The sequence below is a fragment of the Tachysurus fulvidraco genome, chromosome 2, assembly GCF_022655615.1.
Source record: "Tachysurus fulvidraco isolate hzauxx_2018 chromosome 2, HZAU_PFXX_2.0, whole genome shotgun sequence".
Classification (NCBI taxonomy): Eukaryota; Metazoa; Chordata; class Actinopteri; order Siluriformes; family Bagridae; genus Tachysurus; species Tachysurus fulvidraco.
The window spans coordinates 14,982,880-15,002,576 of record NC_062519.1 but is presented as its reverse complement, the minus strand read 5'-3'; the positions used below and the strand labels follow the sequence as shown (position 1 = coordinate 15,002,576).

General features: G+C 40.5%; 1 protein-coding gene across 2 annotated transcripts in view; it reads right to left on the bottom strand.

Moving 5' to 3' along the window:
* Positions 1-19,697, bottom strand: part of fhit (fragile histidine triad diadenosine triphosphatase) — a 253,367-nt gene that overhangs the window by 205,910 nt on the left and 27,760 nt on the right. Inside the window, exon 2 of one of the 2 annotated variants that reach the window (XM_047810216.1) lies at positions 1,469-1,545. The exons of the other annotated variant lie outside the window; for it this stretch is intronic. The gene's annotated coding sequence lies outside the window, so the exon portion shown is untranslated. The remainder of the gene's footprint in view (positions 1-1,468; positions 1,546-19,697) is intronic. 2 annotated transcript variants of the gene reach the window in all.

Here is a 19,697-nt window from a genome sequence, read left to right as displayed (position 1 = left end):
GCACTGAATACTGCAGAGTTCAGCACTATACCTCATTTAACACACCTAATTCAATTAATCAGCTAATTACCAAGGCTTTAATATGCTAAATTTGGTGTGTGAAAGTGGATAAACACAAACCTCTCTAGGCTTGAGGCCTTTCAGGACATGGCACTAAGGCGAGATGAAATGGAATGTTCCACAAAATAGGGATGGACAATGAATTTTCACAAAACAAATAATAAGAAGAGAAAAATTTCCTGACACTGTAGTATTGATAGGTGTTAAAAAATAAATAAATAAATAAATAGCAAATAAATAAATAAAATTATATATATATATATATATATATATATATATATATATATATATATATATATATATAAAATTAAATTAAATTAAATTAAATTAAATACTACTAACTAGCTAAAACTGGTGTGTTTGACTAGATTCATATCTTATCCTAAGGGATGTTTAAAAGCTACGATGATTTCTGACAAGCTGTTGATTGCCTGAATTCACTCTTTTCTTACAAATGTCTAAGAGAAAATCTCGCAGGATGTCCACTTCACATCACAATAAATTAAATAAATGTATACCCAAAATAACCTCCAGCCCAACAAAGTAAGTATGTATCAGTCGGCTCCTTACTTCAGTAGTCAAACCTGTCTGTCTGTCTGTCTGTCTGTCTGTCTCTCATTGAAAAAATCCTTCTAGTGCACTAGAAAAAAAAAATCACGATGCACCTCAAAAACTATGGATCCTCACTATGTTAAACAACTCCACATAGAAATATAAGTAGCTTGTAATCATTGATGTAACTCATAAATGGATGATCACTTCAACTAAAGACTGTTCATTTTATCTGATGTGCTGTATAAGGGTTTTTGGAGTCCACTAGGTAGCCTATGATCATGCTTGAAGTATCATGGCAGTACAAAATAAAAATTATATATATAATGTTAAAGATATCAGTCCTTATATATCTTAGCTAAAGAGTATTTCAAGTTTTCCATAAAAGACTTCTGTTGTGTATCGTTGTGCTTCTTTGTCAGCAGAGGAGTTTATTGTGTAACTAATTGTTAGTCCTGCTGCTTTCGGGTAATCCTGCGATTCTTTTTTTTTTGGAGCGAATGCTGACATTTCTTCTTATTCCTATGAGTCAGTTTGGGGATTTTATGCTTACAATGACGACCTTTTGTTCATATTTAGTATAAAGTATATATAGATATACTAACAGGAGTTAGTATATATGCAGCATATGAACATTAACAAATACATAAACCAGTAAGTAGGTTTTATTTTATCATTCGCTTTATGAATACTAGACAAAAAGCAATAAGCAAATGACTAAAACAATTAGCTATTTTCCTCAGAAGACCAAAACTAATTCAAATCCAAACCAACGTGTTTAATGAACAGATTCAGAAGAAATGGTTTCGAATGAATTTATACCATGATCTATTAATATATAATAAAAGCATCTTACTATAGCCAAAGGTTTGTTTCCTCCCTCTGCTGGCTCTCAGTGGTAGGACTTATGAGGTATTAAGAGTGTGTGAGTGTCTGAAGGAGAGAGAGAGAGAGAAAGAGAGCACAGCTGCATTGTTAACATCTAACTCAACACAGGTTTGAAAAGGTGGAAAAGCTGAATCGACGATTCTCCAGCCTGCCTGATTCCTGTGATTTACATAAACCACAGACTCTAGATTGGCAACAATGTTGGGGGGGGAGAGAGAGAGAGAGAGAGAGAGAGAGAGAGAGAGAGAGAGAGAGAGAGAGAGACTAGGTATAAACACAGTGTTGCAGTTTTTTCCCCTTATTTTCCTGTTTCCTTGTTTCTTGTTTCAGTCTCCTGAACACATGCTAAATGCTAACACATTCACACAAAACCCTGACCAGTGATTTCATGTATATTGAAATTGCTGCATTTTTTTTCCCTCCCCAAACATGGATTCACTGTTAAATCTCACAAAAGAAAATCCTCCAGCTCTTGCTTCACTATTTCGCCACGTAGACGTTTATACTAGTACACAATGCTAGACTACGTAAGATTACACACAGCTTAGTGTAATGTGAGAGCTGTTTGTGAAACGCTCCTCGGATCCTAAGCGAAAGGCTACTAAGTAAAATGAAATAAGTGTCATGGTCTCAGAAGGCATGGGAGAAGTGTAAATAAACGGCATGTCGGCTTAAATTTACGGCTAAGGCGGACGGCGTGTTCATTCGGGCTGGCAAACAGGACGCAATCGATTACAATGAACAACAGTTATGTTCTATTTAACTCAGGATGACAGTGCAATTAGCCCCAAGTGCAAATGTGTACGTCTAATGATTATAGTGGAGTGTAATCGCTGGACAAACCGGAACAAACAATCATATTCAAAAGCTTAAGGGAAAACAAGAAGAAGAAGAAGAAGTGGATGATGATGATGATGATGATGATGATGATGATGATGATGATGATGATGATGGTTGCCTAGTGTTTGAGGTGTTGGAAAACCAAATGCATGGTTGCAAGTTCAAATCCTAGGTACAAGAATCTGCCACTGCTGGGCCCCTGAGCAAGGCCCCTAACCCTCAATTGCTCAGTTGTATAAAATTAGATAAATTGTCAGTCGCTCTGGATAAGGACATCTGCCAAATGCTATAAACGTAAATGTTGATGATGATGATGATGATGATGATGATGATGATGATGATGATGATGATGGTGGTGGTGGTGGTGGTGGTGGTGTTTTAGAAGAAGAAGAAGTCTGCCAAATGCTGTAAATGTAAATTATGTAGACAAAAAAGGAACAGAACCAGAAATAAGCAAAAGGCAAAGAAGAAAATGATTATGTGAATGATGATGGCTGTAATGATGATGATGATGATGATGATGATGATGATGATGATGATGATGATGATGTAGTAATAAGGGACGTAAGAGGCTTCATTTCGTGCCCTTGATTATTACAGATGAATCTGATATCAGAAGAAGAGAAAGGGAATAAAAACAAACAATAACATGCAAAGTGGTAGACAGGCAAAAGAAAACCCAGGTTACTGAAATCCAGTCTCTCCAGTTTAATAACCACCAGTCTCTCTGGGTTAATAACCAACAATATCTCCAGACTGATATCCACCAGTCTCTCCAGGTAAATAACCACCAGTCTCGCCAGGTAAATAACCACCAGTCTCTCCAGTTTAATAACCACCAGTCTCTCTGGGTTAATAACCAACAATATCTCCAGACTGATATCCACCAGTCTCTCCAGGTAAATAACCACCAGTCTCGCCAGGTAAATAACCACCAGTCTCTCCAGTTTAATAACCACCAGTCTCTCTGGGTTAATAACCAACAATATCTCCAGACTGATAACCACCAGTCTCTAATAACCACCAGTCTCTCCAGTTTAATAACCACCAGTCTCTCTGGGTTAATAACCAACAATATCTCCAGACTGATAACCACCAGTCTCTCCAGTTTACTAACCACCAGTCTATCCAGGTAAATAACCATCAGTCTCTCCAGTTTAATAACCACCAGTCTCTCTGGGTTAATAACCAACAATATCTCCAGACTGATAACCACCAGTCTCTCCAGTTTACTAACCACCAGTCTATCCAGGTAAATAACCATCAGTCTCTCCAGTTTAATAACCACCAGTCTCTCTGGGTTAATAACCAACAATATCTCCAGACTGATAACCACCAGTCTCTCCAGTTTACTAACCACCAGTCTATCCAGGTAAATAACCATCAGTCTCTCCAGTTTAATAACCACCAGTCTCTCTGGGTTAATAACCAACAATATCTCCAGACTGATAACCACCAGTCTCTCCAGTTTAATAACCACCAGTCTATCCAAGTAAATAACCGCCAGTCTCTCCAGGCTGATAACCACCAGTCTCTCTAGCTTAATAACCACCAGTCTCTCCAATTTAATAACCACCAGTCTCTCTGGGTTAATAACCAACAATATCTCCAGACTGATAACCACCAATCTCTCCAGGCTGATAACCACCAGTCTCTCCAGGTAAATAACTTCCAGTCTCTCCAGGTTAATAACCACCCGTCTCTCTAGCTTAATAACCACCAGTCTCTCCAGGTTAATAACCACCAGCCTCTCCAGGTAAATAACCACCAGTCTCTCCAGGTAAATATCCACCAGTCTCTCCAGGCTGATAACCACCTGTCTCTCCAGTTTCCTAACCACCAGTCTCATCAGGTTTCTAACAGCCAGTCTCTCTGGGTTAATAACCACCATCTATCTCCAGTTTACTAACCACCAGAGTCTCCAGGTTGATGTGGTAGTTAACAGACAGGAGTAGTTTAGTGGTTGATGTTCTGTGGTTGTGTCTGCTGTGTTCCTGGAGTCCACCCTGCTTCAGCCGCACGTTACTCTGAATAAAAGCATCTCTCAGATGAATAAATATAAATGTCAGGAGTTTTGAGCTTAAACACAAAGTCAGCACAGCAGCGCAGCCCAGCGGACTCATCACACAAACCAGGAAGTGAGCTTTGGATTAGCTTTTTGTCCAATTTTCTTTCCTTCGACAAAGTTTTTCAACTCAGTGCTGAGAGTCACCTTGCAACCGAGCAGAATCTATCTGAGGTGGAACGTATCCGAGGTGTCTTTTTTTTTTTTATGGCGCCCCGATATTAGATAGTAAAACAGTTCGCTAAGCCACCACGTCCTATGCTCGCCAACGATTGTAGCAATAATCTGTCTTTATGTGCCTGGTGACCTTGCTCGCTGGCCAGCCCACACAAAAAGGAGCAAGTGGTCCAAGTGCGCACTTTTAATAGGCAACAATTTTGAAACCCAACAAAGCGCCTTTGTGAGCTGATGGCAGGCAAACAGCGAAGTGGGAAAAAAAACAGACATGAGTACAATATGTCCAACAGGGCAGCTAGGACACATTTACAAAGGCATCTGTGCTGAAAAGAACACTTCATGAGATAAAACCATATGCTAAAAACCATAACCCATAACCTTGTAACAATCACAAAGAAATCCAGAGTTGACCGTACAATACGCTACATAAGTGTTTATCCCCCACTTGATCTTTTTAGTCTGAGGCTAAACTGGAGGCAGAGTGAAGAATGGAAACTGTTGCTTGAACAAGAAGAATCTAATCCACCTATAGAAGGATCAAGAAAGAAAGCCAAAGAAATCGATGGTGAATGGGAAAAAACCCAAAGAAATGATGATGAAGATGAAGGAGGAGGAGGAGAAGGAGAAAGAAGAGAAGGAGGAATAGGAGGAGGAGAAGGAGGAAAAAAACAGAAGAAGAAAAAGAAGAAATACGAAGGAGAACGATGACGATAGTTACCAAAAATGTTATTAATCAGTTTGTATTTTTGAACGTTTGTTTCGAATTATCAAAAGACGTTTTTACGCTCCTGCGTTCCCCATAACGTACGATCATCGTTAAAGTCACGTGATGGACGGATGCCTTGCAGAACTCGTAAGAATTGAAGATACGTTTTAGCAAGAAGGCAATTATGTGACGAGGCTTGAAAAAGTTACAAGGAGAGTATATAATAATAATAATAATAATAATAATAATAATAATATAATAATAATAATAATAACAAACGAACAAAGAAGCAAAACATGACAGGAAGACATTTTAACAGTCCACTGATTTCTCCTTTGTGTTATAAGCCGAGTAGAGTAGAAATATACATAAAAAAAAAATAGAAACCATGAATCAAATCTCTCTTGCATTGTGTGTTCTGTTTGTTTATAGAGTCATAACCCTGATGAACACAGTACAGCTATAATGCCGGCGTATTTTGCCGTATTGCTCTTCGAGCCACTTTAAAACCATCCGCCTGAGAAGCTCCCGTGCCAGATGAACGCACATGAGAGGAAACTGCAGCTGAGAAACGCAAAACACTTGTTTCTCCATCTGCATTGTGACACTTTTGTTGAAGCAAAGTCACTTAGGCATTTAGTGGCTAATTAGCGTGATAGTACCAGCATCAGCGCACAGATAAAAGAACATCTGCTTAATTTGATCTAGTGCAAGGTGCGGGCGTGACACAAAGAGCTCTATCCAGTAAAACTCTGCATATCCGACGACGGTTTAATAAGTGTAATTGTCTCAAAGTTACAGCACAACTGGAAACAAGGAACATGTGGCCTTAATTTGCCACTGGCAGCGTTTGTATTGTTGCGTAGCGTTGCGTTTAGTAAACAAGACACGATCGATTGCGAAGTCATACGGCAAATTACGCAAAAGCTCCATTCAGGACCACGCAGCAATTACGCACAACGAGCGCAAACGACAAAACACCATGATAATAAGTGTTATTTATCCTACCCAGAAATAGATATTTAGATATTCCGAGTGAGTGTTTTGATAAATTAGATCATTCACACAACCCAACAATTACGGAATAAAACACAATGTTGTTATTGGAAAACATTCAACAATGCAACGATGTAGGGTCGTAATTGCGACCTCGGGGACTTTCAGAGATAAAGGCGTGTCAAACAAACAACAAAAATTCGTCCAATTGGCGACCAACAAAATGATGCCTATATACGACCAGGTTGATGTGATGAAGAACTAGGTGGTAAGGTGAAGGGCCGATTGGTAAGGTGGGAAAGGTTAGTACCAAATCGTTGCTTTTCGGGAGGAAACCTCCTATGTCCAAATTTTGTCAATTTCATACTTTTTCACATATCGATGCTATTGGTCAGTCATCACGTGGGTCTGTTATTTTTATAAGTTATTAACCAATCTAAAGGCTTGAAAATAGCTTGAGGGCAAATCTCTTCCAAACTTCCATTGGACTCTCTTTAGTCAGGCGTACACATAATACATCCCATAAAATTCTGCCCCATTACATCAGACTTGCACATTTTCTTTTTATGAACAGCAGATATGTTAATCCCTCTCTACTGCTTCTCTCTTTTTACCCATCCCGAGGCATTCAGACGTTGTACCGGCTCCGATCATCTTCCGTGCGATGAAGATTTTGGACCTCCACTGAGACGAGGCCGACTTTGTGAGAATCCTGAGACATCTACAGATCTACCAGCTCCAGTTGGACTCTGTGATACTATAGAGGAGATGTGAACTCCATGTGAACCTTACACCAATACAACATTTGTCAGACTGTATATTCATAATCACACCCTCCAGCGTCACCCATATGAGAATGAGGTTCCCCTTTGAGTCTGATTCCTCTCAAGGTTTCTTCCTTTACCAAATTCAAGGGAGTTTTTCCTCACCACTGCTGCCTGAGTCACCTCAGACTTGCTCATTGGGGATAAATACATACACATTACGAACTATAGATATCTAATAATAATCTTGAGTTTTTATTTTTTGTTAATTCTTTATATTTCTCCTGTTTCAATGTTTATCTTCTGCTCTATGTTTATGTTCCGTAAAGCTGCTTTGAGACGATATCTATTGTAAAAAGCGCTATACAAATAAACTTGAATTGAATCGAACTTCTCTGTCTGAGAACTCTCGTAACTCCACCTCTTCTTCACTCCGCGGCAGAGTTTTGCGGCATATTTCTCCACGAGATCAAGATTATAGCTCCTCTTAAACCTTTAAAATAGAGTTTAGGAAGATGTATGTAACTAAAGTCATTAGCTTTGGTTAACTATTGAAGCCTTGTCTCTTGTCAAAAGGCTCAACGTGACCGCAGACTTTACTGAACACCGATGGCAGCAGCGACGTCTGTGTCCGTACCGTTCTTATCAATGACAGCATAATCTCGTATCTCCCTGCTCCCGAGTCATAAAGCTTGGAAGTGAAAGTAACGTGACATACGGCTAAGTACGGTGACCCATACTCAGAATTTGTTCTCTGCATTTGCCCCATCCAAAGTGCACACACACAGCAGTGAACACACACACACAGTGAACACACACCCAGAGCAGTGGGCAGCCATTTATGCTGCGGCACCCGGGGAGCAGTTGGGGGTTCGGTGCCTTGCTCAAGGGCACCTCAGTCGTGGCCGGCCCGAGACCCGAACCCACAACCTTAGGATTACGAGTCAGACTCTCTAACAATTAGGCCACGACTTGTATCTCCGATAAAAGGTGACTTTGGGAAAACGTTGTGTTAATGTTGGTACACAACAGTATATGATAGCAATATACTGTTGTGTACCAACATTAACACAACGTTTTCCCAAAGTCACCTTTTTCTCTCATAACGTTAAAGTATTGTGTTATTATACCTTATATTGCATAATAACACAATACTTTAACGATACAATGTTTAATAACTCAAAAAAAATACGCAGATTTTTTAATTTCCTGAAAAATAACGGTTTTGGAGATACGAGACAGCGCCCGACGGCGACGAAATATGTCATAGAGGAGATGGGTTTGAATAGCTCTAAACAATTAACTAATAGTGGCATCCTTATTGTGGCGTAAATGGTTTGTCTGAACCCCCTGTGAATTTCAGAAAAAATGATCAAGATATCCTGGTAGATTTTTTTTTTCTGGGACAAATTACACTAGGTACCACAGAGTGTGCTGTATTTCCCAAGAGGAAAAAGGTGGACAAGGACTCATTCATCTTCAAAGCAGGACAGCAGCCTTTGCCTGCAATTTCTGCAAAGACTTCTTTATAGACTTACTGTTTCTAACTGGAGAACCAGTTACATGAGTCATTTTGAACAGCACAGATGGACTGGATCTTAATAAGTCACTTTTTCTAACAGACCCTTGTAAAACCGATACGCTTACGTTATGAGGTCTGTTCAGAGACCACAGATTCTGTCTACTGGCTGATGACTGCTACCTTCCTGGATTCACTAAGCTACTTTAGAACTCTATTACTCAAGGTAACCTATTGAGCTTAGTACAGTAGTACCAAACTTCACAAAAGAAGAAGCCTTTATTTTGTCACATATACATTACAGCACAATTCTTTCTTCACATATCAGGGTCAGCCGTGATACAGCACCACTGGAGCAGAGAGGGTTAAGAGCCTTGCTCAAGGGCCCAACCGTGGCAGCTTTTCAGTGCTGGGACTTAAACCGAAATCGTCTGATCAACAAACTAGAACTTGAGCCATCACCTGATTAGTCACACAAGTTTCAGCGAAGTGACAGAGTGTCACAACCGAGGATGGAAGGAGACAGACCCGTATGCAGGATAGCTTCAAACGAAAGGGGTTTAATAAATAATGAAGACGAAGACAAAAAGACGATAACTAAAGCAATACAAATGAAGACACTTAATAAAGACTCGACATAACGAAGGGGTAAACGTAACTAATGATTCCGCGCTGCACTCGGCAACGCGGCTCACTTAAATATAAAAAGACACGATGACACAATAAGGATCAGGTGTGGAGACAGGGAGGGGCAGACGAAGGCAGGGCAGACACGTGACGAGGAAGATTAAAAAAAAGGCACGTGGCCAAAAGTCCGGGCTGAGTCCTGACACAGAGGAATTACAGATGAAGGTCTGGTTCGCAGGAGAAAAACACCCGATTTCTGAAGATCCCTTTCCTGCCCTACGTCCGTCTCCCAAACTAGACGAGGTTACAGGGGCCCTTCTGGATTCCGCAAAACGTTGTACCCTGGACTTTCCATCATGTACGAGTAAAGCTCTTCCCAAAAGTCACAAACAACAGAACTGACTGCTTTAATGAACCATTTTCCATGAAAGATTTTATTTTTGGCTGCAGGTACAGTATGTGTTCCAGCTGCTAAATTTTCTGCTAGAACAAGCAAAACTAGCCGTCTACAATAGTAGGAAAAACAAAATAGAACAAAGAGTGGGACAGAGTGCTCGAGTGAGGTCCTTAAACTTCCATTTCTACAAACCGACAGGTAACCCGGAGATGTCCATGCCACCTTGGTGTAGCAAAAATGCTTCATGTTGTATAGATGCTAAAGAGGTGTCTTTTTTTTTTTTTTTTTACTTATTCATGTATATATAATAGTCATACAAGACACGAAGCCTTCTTTAAATAGACGGGATGAATGCAAGAAGCGTCGACTTTCTAACCGAGCGGACCTTCAGTCGCGAAAAACAACACGTACACACACTAGAAGAAGTAAAAAGAACACGAACGCTGTTTGGAAATGCAGAGTCGTGCTAATGGCTGGAGACCATCTGCGTGTATAATTCCTGTGCTCCTTATGGAGACTGTGTTGCACTTGCTTTAATGAGCTAAACTTGGGAGCTTATTCAGTGATTCAAAAGCAACAGAGATGCAACGACCATCTGGAGATGATTCAACGCTGCTCATGAACATTATATTTGTGCTGAACGTATACAGGCTGTGTGACGAGACGACTTCATCTCCAGGAGAAAACTGTACCGACTCCGAGGCATGATGGAGTTTTACATTTCACCGTTCGGGGGGAGGTTTTTATTTGAAAAGACTGTCAACGAAAGCTGTTGTGAAATATCTCACACCCATGGGAGAGATACGATACAATTTTATTTTTAGGGAAATACAGAAGGCCTGGAGTGTAAAGAGAGAAGGAAAAAGTGTTAGCTCGCTAGTTATATTGCTGCAAATGGTTTAGCTCAGAAGTGAGAAGTAAATCAGTTTCATCCATCGGGGGAAAAGAATGTATGTACAGTATGGTCGATGCTATGGATTTTACATGCAATATTTCTTCATATTGACTGAAGTCGAGCAAATATTTTATCACTTAAGTAATCGTATCCTCGCTTTATCGTTCTGCTGCTGAAAAAAAAAACAGTCATCGATGCTTTAAGTCAGGAAAAATCTGGCAACCAAAGTGGAGTCTGTTGAGTATTTTCCTATGATCGTAAATTTTTCGTTTTTTATTCAATTTTACGTAACGTAAATCTACGTAAATTTTTAGATTTTTACTGTTTTATTCCTCTTATATTGCAGCAATTTGCCAACATTTTTTTTATTCCTATTACAGACTAACTCTATGCCTCTACTTAAATGTGGAAATGCTTTACGTCAGATTCTGTGTAAATAAATCCATTTTCACGTGAAGTTATACCGTGACTTTACTTATCCAAACAATGGTTTCTTCCAGCAGAATATGAAGACCCTTATCCTGTGGCCTGGGAAGTCGCATGTACTTGTCGTTTGGACTTCATAGACAACATGACTCTTCTCTCAACAAGCACAGAGAGTACGTGTGAAAAGGGACTGTCTTTCCAAATGCTATGTTTACTTATCTTTATTCATTATTTGCTGCTACTTGTGACTGTCTAAAATCCCATCGGGTTTGCGCATCCTGCCACACTTTCGTCCCGTCCACTTTAACCCGATGCTGCTCTTCTCCTTGTCTCGATGTACTGTATCTTACTGAATTCTTTAGTTCGCAGCTTATTCTTGTCGCAAAATTCACTGTTTACCGCCACTGAACGTTGCTTTTAATCGGTTTTTAATATTCAAGTATTTTAGGCTATATATTTTAGAGATAACTCAGTACCTATCACATGAAAATCTTATTCTCTATTGATTCAGTGATTCCGAAAGAGATTATACGGATTAACCTGTTGCGCTGCTATTAAGTGTGTATTGGAGGGATTTGGGGGAAAATGAAAAAAATATGAGAAAAGAAAAATGGAATCTACAGCTATCCGTACATCCATCTAATAGTACGTCGTTGGAAGGTTGGCGTATTGGTCGGCGAAACCATGAAGAACCCAGAGGAAGCCTACACAGACACTCCGAGAACTTCTGACAGGATCAAATCCCAGACCCTGGAGAGGTGAGGTCATGCTGAAGATTGCTGATTTTTTTCCACTGATATTCAGTCATACTTAAATTTCTGACCTCAAATCCGATTCCACAATAAACAACCTTTCACATGTTTAAATACATCACATGCTAGAATTACCTCACAGATCGGAACGCAGCTCTAACGTCTTTGGTCGAGAACATACTGTAAGTGAGGCTTCCTCGATCTTTCCGGAGCGCCGATCCTCAACCGATGGTCCGCTCCTACTCCTAGGCGGTACTAAATAAAGTGTAAAGTGGTGGATTTCATTCAGAAAACCATGTTTTCATAAATTCCATCACATCCAATCTGCTTATGCATCCCAGCCCTGGCCACCTGCATTTAAATCCGCAGTAATGTATAAACTCTATTAGACAGCACTGTCATCGACAATCAGGAGAACCGTTTCTCAGCGACGGACTCCGATCCAAAATCGTCCGCTATTAAAAAATAAATAAATAATAAAAAAAATTTTCCACAGTTATAAACTACTCTGCTTGAAACCGAGCTCATATTGACTGTGGACCACCGGCATACAGGTATTGAGCTTTGAGTCCATTTCCTGAGTCATGTTACTAAATACTCGCATTAACATCAGACAAAGGACATTGATTATAGGGAAACGGAGTTGTTCGTGTTGATTACGGAATCTGAAAGAGCAAGGCCGCTCTCTTTATACTTTGCATAATTACTGTTGCTCTTTAATTGTGAGCATTGGTTTGAATATAAGCTGGAGGAAGCAGACGGTCGATAATTGAGTGTTTAAAGAGGGTTTTTAGTGCAAATTGGCACCACAAACGAGAGACAGTAGACTAGCACAGGATGTAAGAGATAAAGAAAGAGAGACAAAAGTTATGGGTTTAACTTCCATAACAAATAGCTTAAAGTTATATAGCTTTTTTTTTTTTTACTGTGGAGTGGGAGGCTAGGAAAAGTAGACAGTATATAGAGTGCTTCATTAAATAATAATGAATAAATAATAATGATAGAATATATATATATATAATATAATAATAATTGATCATTCATAAGAATGAAAATAAAGGCGTTTTTCGTTGTAAGATTCCAAATCAATGTGTATTTCGAACTTTTTTGCAGCCGAGGGAAAATAAAATTACACACCGCTTCAAGTGCAGATGGGTTTGTTTTTTTTAGTTTGTTTGTTTTCTTCTTATTTAAACGTTTATTTAACATTATTTGCAAAATGGCTCTTATAAACACTTGATAACAAATTATATACAAATTATAATCATTTTAATAATGGTGTGTTACAAATTTGTATAAATAAATAAACAAATAAACAGATAGATAGATAGATAGATAGATAGATAGATAGATAGATAGATAGATAGATAGATAGATAGATAGACAGACAGACAGACAGACAGACAGACAGACAGACAGACAGACAGACAGACAGACAGACAGACAGACAGACAGATAGATAGATAGATAGATAGATAGATAGATAGATAGATAGATAGATAGATAGATAAATAAATAAATAAATAAATACATTAATAGCGGAAAAGAAAAGAAATAAAACCAAGACTGAATATGTTTAAGGGATCGTTATGAGGTTTCCCTAGTTATAGCATATAAAAAAGTGTGATTAGGTTTAAAATGGTATTATAAAATACATACAAACAGTAAATAGTAACCAAAGCTCTCACCTCCAAGGCATGTGTGTGTATATCTGTGTGTGTATGTGTGTGAGAGATATAGGACAGATGGCATGTGGACGCATACCAGCGACCCTCTCCTCGTCCTCCATCTGGGTGCCTTTCCAGGTAGGAAGCAAAGCGAGCATCATAAAAGAGCGTCCACATCAAAGAGCTCAACAATATGGCCACTCAGGAAAAGCCGCCGAGGTTTTGCTAAAGCCTCAGTCAGGAGAGGATTCTTTCCTCTGTTTACGTGCCAAGGTGGCCGGCTGCGTTACCTTTCTCAGAAAGAACTGAGAGTGAAATGAAAGAGCCGGCGCTCAGGCATGCCGAATCTCCAGAACCCACAGCGAGTTTCTCCATCACAAACAAAACACAGCAGTGAAACTGTGCAGGATGCGATGCTGCATGCGCAACTCCATCCCCGATCCAAAGTGTCATGTCGAGGGCATGTCTATTATTTCCAGAAAAGAAAGCACAAACATCAACTCCTACATCCACCACCGAGATTTCAATCTCTCTAAGTTCAGGCAGACATATTGGGTTCGGTGATGAGATTTGTCATGACGAAACATTTTCAACAGCACAGCAGAACTCGAAGGCCCTCGTGAATACTGCAGAGTTTCCACCGAATAAACTTTCGCGGTGGATCTCGTCCTGCTCTCGCTCGACGCTCTTGTATCAATTACTTGCAGTAGCTGATTTTCCTAATTGCATCATCTATGCGTTCAATCATCTCGGAATTACCAGTAGAAAGAGAGGGGGAAATGTTACGAATTAAATCCTGCTCTATCTTGTCATTTCCATTGAGGAAGTCAGGCAGGGGATTCGGAGAAGTGAGCTGAGATTTATTTAATGGGGAACACATAAAGCAATATATCCCAATTACAGCCGACTCGCTTTATCGTGATGTTTTTGCTTCCTCAAAGCTTCCTACTCTCCAACATACAGTACGTCCTACTCTCTTTCGGATCCTGACGATCTGTTTAATAAACCTTTATACGGTCGGGATTAGATAAATACCTTATAGAACCGCGTGTGTACCTTTTTGTTTTTTAATTGTATTAAAGCATGACACGTCGCACACATTTTTATGTTTGCAGTTAAAATCAATTTTGCGGCTAAAAAAACATCCTGTTTATTTTTCTCCCTTTTTATAATAATAGCACCAAACTTACTGCTTATTATATTATATTATATTATATTATATTATATTATATTATATTATATTATATTATATTAAAAAAAAACCCTCAAAAGACCAACGGGGATGTTTTAAAATGCTTTTAAATTGCTCTCAAAACTCCATAAAATGTTAGATTTGGATTTATTTGGATCTATTTATTCACACTTGGCTAAAGTTCCTGGTTCCTGGTTCTAAGATTCCTGGTCTGGGCTTTTAGCAGAACGGAACAGAACAGGACGGGGGGCATAGAAGCCTTTATTATCACCACATATACATTACAGCGGAATGTTTTTCTTCACATACCCCAACTGAGGAGGTTGGGGTCAGAGTGCAGGGGCAGCTATTATACAGCGCCCCTGGAGCAGGGAGGGTCGAGAGTCGATATGCTCAAGGGCCCAGCAGTGGCAGCTTGTCTGTGGGACTCGAACCCCGATCCTCCGATCAACAACCCAGAGCCTTAACCAGTTGGACCACCACTGCCCGCTGATCTTTAGCAGTGGAGCTTGAGATGGAATCTGGGATGCTTTTCTGCTCAGCACGGTTGTAAAGAGTGATTACTCGCTTCTGTCCAGGATTTCAGGATTTCATGACACAAAATCAAACAAACTCCAAAGTCTGCTCTTCGATTCACTTTTGCCAAGCGTGAGCACAGCTCTCGTAGAAAGTAATCACCTATAGTACGTGTCTCCGCTGAAAAGATGTTTGAAAAAAAAACTTGTGCTTACAATTTTGCCAATTCCAAAAAAAAAAATACAACAAACTCACACAAAATCAAGCAAGTGCGTTTTGTCTTTAAAAAGACTCCCCTGAAACAGAAGACCTTTATTTTATTCTTAACAGGACTTCTGAGGAGAATTCCTGTCTGCACTAAAACCAGCAATAGGGTGCATTTAACATACAGACTTTTAGCTATAATTGGTACTAAACGGCAGCCTGGAGTGTTCCCTAAACCTCGGTTCCCCTCAGCGATAACGATCCTGACAAAAGAACGTACCCAGACTCGAGTCATTTCACGTCCTGCTCTGGTACGAGCTAAACCTTTTAGAGGGAAGTGTGTCAACATGCTGAACTGTTGAGCAGACACGCAGGGGCACCTTGATATTCATTTGTTTCTTTTTTCTTTTAACCCATCCAGGATGTCAGCTCAAGTCATGTAGAAGCAATTACCTTTTTTTTCCATTCAAGGGATTTATATGGCCTATCATGGACAGTGCTGCTATTTTTAACAGCAGCAGTGATACATAAGGCCAAGATATTGGATCCCACCTCTTCTTTGCATTATAGGAGAAAAGAAGAACGTTATCTGATAGCCGAGCACAGGCGCGAGGGCCGATCCACTAGCCACATACTAACGAGTCACTCTGGAGGCCATGAGAGGGTTTCAGACATACACACACACACACACACACACACACACACACACACACAAACTCTAATGATATTTACAGAGACGCCAACTCGCACATCTGATGGGCCTCAGAGCCAACAGCTCTGTTTGCTTCAGGGTGTTCCTCTCATCACACACACACACACCCTCTCTCTCTCTCTCTCTCTCTCTCTCTCTCTCTCTCTCACTTGTCCTGTCTCGTCACATTTGGAACATTGACAGAGCGATAATGAGACAAGTCTTGCCGATTACACATTCACAGTATGATTATTTTCTATACAAATACATTCTTTCAGAAGGAGAAGGATGGAAAAGGGAAAGAAAGCGTGTAAAAGCCGATCACTCGCTCTGGAAGATTTTTTTTTTTTTGATGTCCGTTATTATAAAGTTAGTTCATTGATGGCTTGTTTTTCAGCTAGATAAAAAAGGGTCATGTGTCCACACATACACACACACACACACACACACACACACACACAAAGTTTCCACCTTAATCAAGATCCCATTGCAATAAAAGCTCTGCAATCTCATTACAGTCAGATACATTATACTGAAGCAGATTTGTCCATTACGTTTCAGTAGTGGCATGCTGTTACTTAATAAACAATTATTTTCACATTTACTCATTTGCCAGATGCTTTTATCCCAAAGTACTTGCAAGCATCCAGTCCATACCAGGGTTAAAGGTGTTATCAGCGAAGTAATATTTGGTTAAACTCCACATGTGTTCTGGCAACGCTCAACGCTCAGTCACGGTGTGGCGCAGCCGGATGTGGAAATGCAAGAAAAAGCTAATTATGTGAATGAGGAACATCCGGATGTCCAAGTACAAACTTCTCAACTTTCTCTCTTCAGAAACTACAATCACTCTCTCACTCGCTCATTTTCTACCGCTTATCCAAACTTCTCGGGTCACCGGGAGCCTGTGCCTATCTCAGGCGTCATCGGGCATCGAGGCAGGATACACCCTGGACGGAGTGCCAACCCATCACAGGGCACACACACTCTCATTCACTCACACACACACACTACGGACAATTTTCCAGAGATGCCAATCAACCTACCATGCATGTCTTTGGACTGGGGGAGGAAACCGGAGTACCCCTAGGAAACCCCCCGAGGCACGGGGAGAACATGCAAACCCGAACCCCGACCCTAGAGGTGTGAGGCGAACGTGCTAACCACTAAGCCACCGTGCCCCCAGAAGATACACTAATATTGTGAAAAGTTTTCAGATGTCTGCCTTTACGTGCGCATGAATTTTAATGCCATCCCATTCTTACCCCATAGGGTTAAATATGACATTGTCCCACCCTTTGCAGCTATAACAGCTTCAGCTCTTCTGCGAAGGCTTTCCACAAGGTTTAGGAGCATGTTTATGGGAAGCGCATTTGTGAGATCGGGCACTGATGTCGGACGATAAGGCCTGGCTCACGGTCTCAGCTCTAATTCATCCCAAAGGTGTTCTGTCAGGTTGAGGTCAGGACCAGTTCAAGTTCCTGTGCACAACTCGCCATCTCATCCATGCCTTTATGGACCTTGCTTTGTGCACTGATGTGCAGTTATGTTGTAACAGGAAGGGGTCATGCCCAAACTGTTACCACAAAGTTAGGAGCATGAAATTGTCTTGGAATGCCGAAGCATTAGCCAAGCCCAAGGCCAAGCCCTGAAAACCAACCCCACACCATAATCCCCCTTCACCAAACTTTTCACTTGGCACAATGGAGTCAGACAAGTATCGTTCTCCTGGCAACCACCAAACCCAGACTTGTCCATCGGTTTGCCAGACACAGAAGCGTGTTCCGTCACTACAGTGAACCTAAACAGCTCTGATCCTTCGGCATGGACTCCACAAAACCTCGAAAGGTGAGCTGTGGTACTGTATCTGGCACCAAAATGTTAGCAGCAAATCTCAGATGTGGGGAAGTCCTGGACTAATGGTTAGAGAGTGTGACTCCTAACCCTGAGGTTGTGGGTTCGAGTCTCGGGCCAGCAATACCATGACTGAGGTGACCTTGAGCAAGGCACCAAACCCCCCCAACTGCTCCCTGGGCACCGCAGCATAAATGGCTGCCCACTGCTCCGGGTGTGTGTTCACGTGTGTGTGTGTGTGTGTGTGTGTGTGTGTGTGTGTGTGTGTGTGTGTGTGTGTGTGTGTGTTTACTGTGTGTGTGTGCACTTTGGATGGGTTAAATGCAGAGAACGGGTTCTGAGTATGGGTCACCGTATTTAGATAGATCAGACTTGTTTGTCCAGTCCTTCTTTAGACCCAGTGCATCCTGGGAACACCCCACAAGACCTGCCGTTGACCCAGTCGTCTAGCCATCACAATCAACCTCAGGTCAAAGTCTCACAGATACTTATGCTTGCCCATTTTTCCTTTTTCAAGCACTGACTGAAAAATTGATCCCACCTCTTGACAAGCGCCGCTGTAACGAGATAACCGAAGTCATTCGCTTCACCTGCCAGTGGTTTTAACGTTGTGGCTGATCACTGTACTTTATTTCTAGAAAATTGCACTGAATCACGAATCACTGGGGAAAAAAACTAAAGTAAATAAACTAAAGTTTCCTGCAGTTTCATAATCCGTTAATGTCGAGACACGAACTGAAACAGACTGCTGATTTTAATCGTTTCCTAAAAGCCGCTTCGTACGGATTAGCATAAATTGCAGATGTGATGGATCAGAGATGGACTTACTTTTGTCAGTTGTCACTCGTGAAACAGGCGATTGTATTTTCAGTCTGTTTTGATTGGACAGTTTCTTCACTTGACACTTAACTTACCGTCCTTCCCTTACAGGACTATTCTATAATCAAGAGAAGAAAAAAATGTCTTGCTTTCCATTACCATCCATCTCAGACAGAATGACAAGAATCATAATCTGTAGTTTGAATACTGACAGAGAGAGAGGCATTAAAAGAGACAAATGGCTTCGGAATATGAATCGAATGTGTAAATCATACATTGGCTCTTCAAGCGCTCTTCTCTCTCCAGTAGGATTTTTTATTTTTTATTTTTTTTTAAAAAGAAAGAATATTTAAAACTACAAATGTTGTAAAAGTAAAAGGGTCAAGCGGTTAAAGCTGGGTTGTTGATCGGAGGTCCAGAGTTCAAGCCCCATTACTGCCAAACTACCACAGCTCAAAGATCACCAGGATTTAAAAACATAAATCCCTGAATGGTATTTCTGTTCATTTTTATTAGCTGAAACGGAAAAAAAATTGTTGTTTCCTTTGTCTGGTGTCTCCCATATAATTCACTAAATATTGACATGAATCTCATACACATCAAGCATCGCGTTAGTTCTGGCAGGCCACGTCGTCAAGCGTGCATCAGCTGTTAATCAGCTGTCCACGACACGCACCAATCCAGTTACGACATCCATATTACAGTATCTGACCAATTAAATTCCCATTTAAATTATTATTTGCCAAAAAAATAAATAAAAACTCTATGCATGATTAATGGTTCTGTTATAGGGGAGGCCTATTCTATTTTCTAGTTGCTGCTCTCCCCGCTCGGCCCATGCATGCGTATGGACGGGCGCGTGGATTCCTGCCCAGGACAGAACCAGACCGCCAACAGTAATTGTATGCTATCATCTAATAAATTCTCGTTTGACAAAGTGGTCCTGACAGAAATATAGCATTATAAATTTACGTTACATATTTCATAAGAGACTTTCATCGCACCTGACTACCTGAACACCAGAGAAGAACTATTTTATATCATTCGATAACGTAGAGCTAAAAACAAACGTTTTCGTTTAAAACGAACA